Source organism: Hordeum vulgare, chromosome 4H, assembly GCF_904849725.1.
Source record: "Hordeum vulgare subsp. vulgare chromosome 4H, MorexV3_pseudomolecules_assembly, whole genome shotgun sequence".
Lineage (NCBI taxonomy): Eukaryota > Viridiplantae > Streptophyta > Magnoliopsida > Poales > Poaceae > Hordeum > Hordeum vulgare.
This window is the reverse complement of record NC_058521.1, coordinates 429,554,630-429,563,447: the sequence shown is the minus strand read 5'-3', so window position 1 is coordinate 429,563,447 and position 8,818 is coordinate 429,554,630.

The window sequence follows — 8,818 nt, the reverse complement described above, 5'->3', positions numbered from 1 at the left end:
GAATCTCGTCAAGTCCAGAGTACCTGCGCAAACACAAAAGAGCTTGCACCCAACACTATAAAGGGGTTGTCAATCCCTTCAAGATTGATTGCAAAGTGAGATATGAAGGTGGAAAGTGCAACGAAGTAAAAAGAGTAAGGCTGAAAATATGGTGTGGAGTAGACCCGGGGCCCATAGTGTTCACTAGATGCTTCTCTCCAAATAGCAAATATCACGGTGGGTGAACAAATTACTGTCGAGAAATTGATAGAACCGCGCAAAGTCATGACGATATCTAAGGCAATGATCATACATATATGCATCACGTCCGAGACAAGTAGACCGATACTTTCTGCACTACTACTATTACTCCACACATCGACCGCTATCCAGCATGCATCTAGTGTATTGAGTTCATGACGAACAAAGTAACGCCTTAAGCAAGATGACATGATGTAGAGGGATAATCTAAAACCAATGATGAAAACCCCATCTTTTTACACTTGATGGCAACAACACGATGCGTGCCTCGCTACCCCTTCTGTCACTGGTTGAGGTCACCGCACGGTATGAACCCAAAACCAAGCACTTCTCCCATTGCAAGAATCATAGATCTAGTTGGCCAAACAAAACCCACAACTCGAAGAGAATTACAAGGATATGCAATCATGCATAAGAGAGATCAGAAGAAACTAAAATAAGATTCATAGATAATCTGATCATAAATCCACAATTCATCGGATCTCGACAAACACACCGAAAAAGAAGATTACATCGGATAGATCTCCATGAAGATCATGGAGAAGTTTGTATTGAAGATCGAAGAGAGAGAAGAAGCCATCTAGTTACTAGCTATGGACCCGTAGGTCTATGGTGAACTACTCACGCATCATCAGAGAGGTCATGGTGTTGATGAAGAAGCCCTCCGTATCCGAATCCCCCCTCCGGCAGGGCACCATTACATGCCCCAGATGTGATCTTGCGGAGAGAGAAGCTTGCGGCGGCGGAAAAGTACTTTCGATGATCTCCTAATTTTTTATAGATTTTTAGGGAATATATAGGCGCAAAACCTAGGGTAACGGAGCCTGAGGGAGCCCACAAGCGAGGGGGTCGCGGGCCCCCCTGGCCGCGCCATGAGGGCTTGTGGGGTCCCTGGTGGCTCCCTGCCCTGATTCTCCGGCTCTCCGATCTTTTTATGTTCCGAAAAATCCTTTTTGACAGTTTCATTCCGTTTGGACTCCGTTCAAAATCCTCCTCTGAAAGGGGTCAAAAACATGGAAAAAAACAGGAACTCGCACTTAGCACTGAGTTAATAAGTTAGTCCCAAAAAATATATAAAAGTCATGCAAAACATCCAAAGTTTGACAAGATAATAGCATGAAACCATCAAAAATTATAGATACGTTGGAGACGTATCAAGCATCCCCAAGCTTAACTCCTGCTCGACCTCGAGTAGGGAAGTGATAAAGAATGAATTTTTTGATGTGGAATGCTACCTAGCATAGTTGTCCTTTGCAACTTCTTTCACGTGACATGAATGTTCAGATCCGTAAGATTCGAAACAATAGTTTGATATTGACATGAAAACAATAATACTTCAAGCAAACTGGCAAGGTAATCATGAACTTTCAAAATAACAAGGCCAAGGAAAGTTATCCCTACAAAATCATATAGTCTGGCCATGCTCCATCATCCTCACACAACTAATGTAAATCATGCACAACCCTGGTATTGTCCAAGTAATTGTTTTCGCACTCTTACTTTCTCAAACCTTTTATAACTATCAGGCTATACATGAGCGTGAGCCATGGATATAGAACTATAGGTGGAATAGAGTGTGGTGGTGGTTGTGAGACAAAAAGGAGGAGATGGTCACATTGACTCGCTGTATCAAAGGGCTATGGAGATGCCGATCAATAGATATCAATGTGAATGAGTAGGGATTGCCATACAAGGGATGCACTAGAGCTATAAGTATGTGAAAGCTCAAAAGGAGAACTAGTGGGTGTGCATCCAACTTGCTTGCTCACGAAGACCTGGGGCAATTTTGAGGAAGCCCATCATTGGAATATATACAAGCCAAGTTATATAATGAAGATTCCCACTAGCATATGGTAGTGAAAAAGCAAGAAGCTCTCAATCATGAAGAACATGGTGCTATAATGAAGCACAAGTGTGGAAAAAGATAGTAGCATTGTCCCTTCTCTCTTTTTCTCTCTTTTTTTTGTTTGGGCTCTTAGGCCTCTTCTCCCTTTTTTATTTTTTATTTTTGGGCTCTTTGGCCTCTTTTTTTATTTCCTCACATGGTACAATGCTCTAATAATGATGATCATCACACTTTTATTTACTCACAGCTCAAAGCTCAAAATGATGATGTCTCTATAGGAAATGCCTCCGGTAGTGTACCGAGATGTGCAACGATCTAGCATGGCGTATGACGTTGAAACATCTCGCTAGCTATCTTACGATCATGCAATGGCAATATGAGAGTGACAGCACAAGTCATGAGATGGAACGGTGGGAGTTGCATGGCAATATATCTCGGAATGGCTATGGAAATGCCATAGTAGGTAGGTATGGTGGCTATTTTTGAGGAAGGCATATGGTGGGTTTGTGTACCGGCGAGAATTGCGCGGCACTAGAGAGGCTAGCAATGGTGGAAGGTGAAAGTGCATCTATACCATGGACTCACATTAGTCATGAAGAACTCATATACTTGTTGCGAAAGTTTTTACTAGTAATCAAAACAAAGTGCTAAACGCATACTCCGAGGGGAAGGGTTGGTAGGTATTAACCATCACGCGATCCCGACCTCAGCACAAAGGATGACAATCAATAGATCAATTATGCTCCGACTTCATAACATAGCCGTTCACCATACGTGCATGCTACGGGAATCACTAACTTCAATACAAGTATCTCTAGATTCACAACACCCTACTAACATAGCTCTTAATATTACCAAATCCACGTCTCAAAACTAATTGAGAGGAATCAAAACTTCTCTTTCTACTCAATGCACATGAAGATGGAGGTTTTTGTATCCTCTTTGGGTACCTATCACCTTTGGGACTACTTTCATAGCATAAGCCAACTACCAAGTCACGCACCGCCGTGCTCTAAAAGATATAAGTGAAGCACATAGAGGAAAAGTATCTAGCTCAAAAGATATAAGTGAAGCACTATGAGCATTCTAGCAAAATCACGATGAGTGCATGTCACTCTCTCTCAAAAAGGTGTGCAGCAAGGATGATTGTGACACAACAAAAAGAAAAGACTCCTATAATACAAGACGCTCCAAGCAAAACACATATCATGTGGTGAATAAAAATATATCTCCAAGTAATGTTACCGATGGATTGAAGACGAAAGAGGGGATGCCTTCCCGGGGCATCCCCAAGCTTAGGATTTTTGGTGTCCTTAAATTTGGCTTGGGATGCCTTGGGCATACCCAAGCTTGAGCTCTTTCCACTCTTTATCTCATCGTCCATGAGAACATCACCCAAAACTTGAAAACTTCACAACACAAAACTTAAGCAGAAACTCGTGATATCATTAGCACAAGAAAACAAACTACCACCTCTTTTGGTACTGTAGCAACTTGAATTCTATCTATATTGGTGTTGTGCTACTGTATTCTCACTTTTCCATGGCTAGTACCCCCTGATACTAACCATAGTTTCATCAAAACAAGCAACCAACTCAACAAAAATTGAATCTGTCAAAAACAGACCAGTCTGTAGCAATCTGTATACTTCGTATACATCTGGTATCTCAAAAATTCTGAAAAATTATGACTGCGTGGGAAAAAGGCATATGAACCAAAAGGAAAAAGAATCAACTCAAAAGCTCTTTCTGAATAAAAATGAAAAATCATCTCGTGAGCGCAAAGTTTCTGTCTTTTTCCAGCAAGATCAAACAACCATTACCAAGACTAGTCATAAAGGTTTTGCTTGGCTCAAACACAAAAAGAAACACAAAAAACACAATCACAACAGAATTATGATGGTGTGGACGCAACAAAACAGAAAGAAGAAGATAAATTCATTGGGTTGTCTCCCAACAAGCGCTATTGTTTAACGCCCTTAGGTAGGCATAAAAGCGATAGAATCATGTATCGTCGTCTTTGGTGCTCAAACCATAAGTGGCCCTCAGCATGGATTCATAAGGCAATCTCATTTTCTTTCTAGGAAAGTGTTCCATGCCCTTCCTTAAAGGAAATTGAAATCTAATATTCCCTTCCTTCATATCGATGATAGCACCGATAGTCCTTAGGAAAGGTCTACCAAGAATAATAGGGCATGTAGGATTGCAATCAATGTCAAGAACAATGAAATCCACAGGTACATAGTTCTTATTTGCAATAATAAGAACATCATTGATCCTTCCCATGGGTTTCTTGACAGTAGAACCAGCAAGATGCAAATTAAGAGAACACTCTTCAATCTCATTAAAACCCAGAACATCACATAAAGACATTGGAATTGCGGAAACACTAGCACCCAAATCACACAAAGCATTGCATTCATAGTTTTTGATTTTGATGGTAGGTTCCCACTCATCATGAATCTTTCTAGGGATAGAGACTTCCAATTCAAGTTTCTCTTCAAGAGACTTTATCATAGCTTCGACGATATGATCGGTAAAGGCCTTGTTTTGGCTATAAGCGTGTGGAGAGTTTAACATGGATTGCATCAAGGAAATGCATTCAATCAAGGAGAAACTATCATAATTGAATTCCTTGAAATCCATAGTAGTAATTTCATTACTACTCAAAGTTTTAATATCTTCTACTCCACTTTCAATGCTTTTAGCATCAAGATAGATGGACTCCGAATCATTGGGGCACTTTTCAACCAAAGTGGATTCATATCCAGCCCCATAATCATTAGGTTTGACACAAGAAAACAAAGATTCAATGGGAGTCACACCAACATTTTAAGATCTTCGTGATTCTTATCACGAGAACACGCTTTTTAAGCCATTCATGTCTAGCACGAATTTGGGCGGTTCTTTATTTGCTCTCAATCATGGAAACACACATAGCTTTCAAAGTTTCATCCATATTGATCTTGGGAGGAGCACATATAACTTTCAAAGCATCAACATCACTAGACATTCTATCAACGCTCTTAGCCAAATCGTCAATTTTGAGTAGTTTTTCCTCTATGGACGCATAGAAAATCTTTTGAGAGTTGATGAACTCTTTGATATTACTCTCTAGATCAGAGGATAATCTATTGTAATTTCCATGAGTATTGTTGTAGGAGTTGCCAAAGTTATTAGAGGAGTTACTAGGAAAAGGCCTAGGAACATAGTTTCCTCTAAAAGCATTGTTGTTGCCAAAGTTCTTCCTACCAACAAAATTAACGTCCAAGCTAGCGTTGCTACTCTCAATCAAGGAAGACAAGGGCATATCAATAGCATCTAAAGGAGCACTTCTACTAGCAGCCAAATTCATTAACTCATCCATCTTAGCACTCAACAAGTTAATTTCTTCTATATCGTGTACCTTCTTACTAGTAGGTGACCTTTCAGTGTGCCACTGAGATTAGTTCATCATGATGTTGTTTAGGAGCTTTGTGGCTTCCCCTAACGTGATTTCCATGAACGTTCCACCTGAGGCGGAGTCCAAGATATTTCTAGAAGAGAAATTCAAGCCAGCGTAAAAGAATTGTATAATCATCCAAAGACTCAAGCCATGAGCGGGACAATTTCTAACCATCAATTTCATTCTCTCCCAAGATTGTGCAACATGTTCATGATCAAGTTGCTTGAAATTCATGATATCATTACGGAGAGAGATGATCTTAGCCGGCGGAAAATACTTGGATATATAAGCATCTTTGCACTTATCCCAAGAATCGATACTATTTTTGGGCAAAGAAGAAAACCAAGTTTTTGCGCGATCTCGCAACGAGAAAGGAAAAAGCTTCAATTTAATCACATCATTATCCACATCTCTCTTCTTTTGCATATCGCAAAGCTCAATGAAGGTATTGAGATGGGATGCGACATCTTCACTAGGAAGGCCGGAGAATTGCTCTTTCATAATAAGATTCAACAAAGCGGCATTGATTTCGTAGGACTTCGCACTAGTGGCGGGAGCAATCGTAGTACTAATAAAATCATTATTATTAGTATTCGAGAAGTCACAAAGTTTGGTGTTTTCATTCATGGTGACTTCAGCAAGCAAGCAAGCACACAAGCGAACAAAGAGCAAGCGAGAAAAAGGGCGAACGAAAAGGTGAACGGAAAAAAGGCAAACAAAAAGGCAAATTGTGAAGTGGGGGAGAGGAAAACGAGAGGCAACTGGCAAACAAAGTAAATGCAAGAGATGAGTTTGCGACACCTACTTGGATGAGTTCTTGACTTGATCCTTCCCGACAACGGCACTAGAAATTCTTCTACTACGGCAACAAAAGTAATTCCCCGGCGACGCGAGGAATTCTCCTTGCTACTTCTCTTGTTTGCGTCGGTTTTTCCCTTGAAGAGGAAAGGGTGATGCAGCACAGGAGCAGTAAATATTTTCCTCAGTTTGAGAAGCAAGGTATCAATCCAGTAGGAGAATCTCGTCAAGTCCAGAGTACCTGCGGAAACACAAAAGAGCTTGCACCCAACGCTATAAAGGGGTTGTCAATCCCTTCAAGATTGATTGCAAAGTGAGATCTGAAGGCGGAAAGTGCAACGAAGTAAAAAGAGTAAGGCCGAAAATATGGTGTGAAGTAGACCCGGGGGGCATAGTGTTCACAAGAGGCTTTTCTCAAAATAGCAAATATCACGGTGGGTGAACAAATTACTGTCGAGCAATTGATAGAACCGCGCAAAGTCATGACAATATCTAAGGCAATGATCATACATATAGGCATCACGTCCGAGACAAGTAGACCGATACTTTCTGCATCTAATACTATTACTCCACACATCGACCACTTTCCAGCATGCATCTAGTGTATTGCGTTCATGATGACCAGAGTAACGCCTTAAGCAAGATGACATGATGTAGAGGGATAATCTCAAACCAATGATGAAAACCCCATCTTTTTACCCTTGATGGCAACAACACGATGCGTGCCTCACTACCCCTTCTGTCACTGGGTGAGGTCACCGCACGGTATGAACCCAAAACCAAGCACTTCTCCCATTGCAAGAATCATAGATCTAGTTGGCCAAACAAGACCCACAACTCGAAGAGAATTACAAGGATATGAAATCATGCATAAGACAGATCAGAAGAAACTCAAATAAGATTCACAGATAATCTGATCATAAATCCACAATTCATCGGATCTCAACAAACGCACCGCAAAATAAGATTACATCGGATAGATCTCCATGAAGATCATGGAGAACTTTGTATTGAAGATCCAAGGGAGAGAAGAAGCCATCTAGTTTCTAGCTATGGACCCGTAGGTCTATGGTGAACTACTCACGCATCATCGGAGAGGTCATCACTACTAGGAAAAGGGCTATAGATGATATAGACACTAATGGTGCACCAGACAAGTAGTGCGCCACTACTATATATAGCAGTGGCGCACCATGTGCAGGTGTGCCATTAGTGTGATGGACACTAATGGCGCACCACACACTCGGTGCGCCACTACTATATATATATATATATATATATATATTGCAAAAGTACTAATGGCGCACCGGGGCAGAGTGCGCCATTACTAGTTAAACTAGTAATGCCGCACCACTCACCCAGCGCGCCACTACTATCTTTTTTTTGCAAAACTACTAATGGCGCACCACCAGCTGGTGCACCATTAGTAACCAGGGTTACTAATGGCGCATTTGTAGGTGGTGCGCCACTACTATTTTTTTTTTGCAAAACTACTAATGGCGCACCAGCTGGTGGTGCGCCATTAGTAGTTTTGCAAAAAAAAAAGAAACAGAAAAACGAATTAGAAACCCACCGCACACCCTCCCTCTCTCTATCTCGTGTGTCTCTCCCTCCCCACCCCACGAAACCCTCGCCGCCACTGCCTACGCCGCTCGATTCCAGCGTGTTCCGGTGGACCTCGTCGGCGCAGCGAACAGATCCGAGCTCCCGTGCCGCCGCTCTTCCCTCCCCCCGTCCAGATCCGCCTCTCGTGGACGCGTTTTCATTTGGTTCCTCAATCCTGACGACCGGCCGTGGTGGGGGTTGTAGATAGAGCTAACGTTGTATGACCCGAGTGGATCGTCGAGCGGCACCAAGGTCGCGTGCTGCCAGGACTTCTGCATTGCTACTCACGGCGGCGTGATCCCGTCCTGCGTCCCTGCCACGCCGTGCCAGTACAACATCTCATACGGAGACGGCAACTCCACCACTGGTTTCTTCGTCACGGACTTCTTGCAGTACAACCAGGTGTCCGGCAATAGCCAGACCACCTTGGCCAACACAAGCATTACATTTGGGTACGCTCTCTGGGAAACACTTTTAACTCTATTTCCTCTGGCAGTCGGCTGGAAGCTGGTACTGATTTTTCCTTCATTTGTAGGTGCGGTGCTAAGATTGGTGGAGATTTGGGGTCGTCAAGCCAGGCCCTTGATGGGATTCTTGGATTTGGTCAGTCAAATTCATCCATGCTGTCACAGTTAGCGGCTGCAGGAAAAGTGAGGAAGGTCTTCGCACATTGCTTGGACACCATAAATGGTGGAGGAATTTCCGCTATTGGGGATGTCGTGCAGCCGAAAGTGAGCACAACGCCGTTGGTGCCTGGCATGTAAGTCATCTATATGTCCATGTTTACTTCGCTCGGATGTTTCTTCATGATTCCTTGGTGTGTGCTGTGTGCTGATGATGTCGTGCTAGTAGATGATATGAACCTATGGAGCTATGGAGACAGAG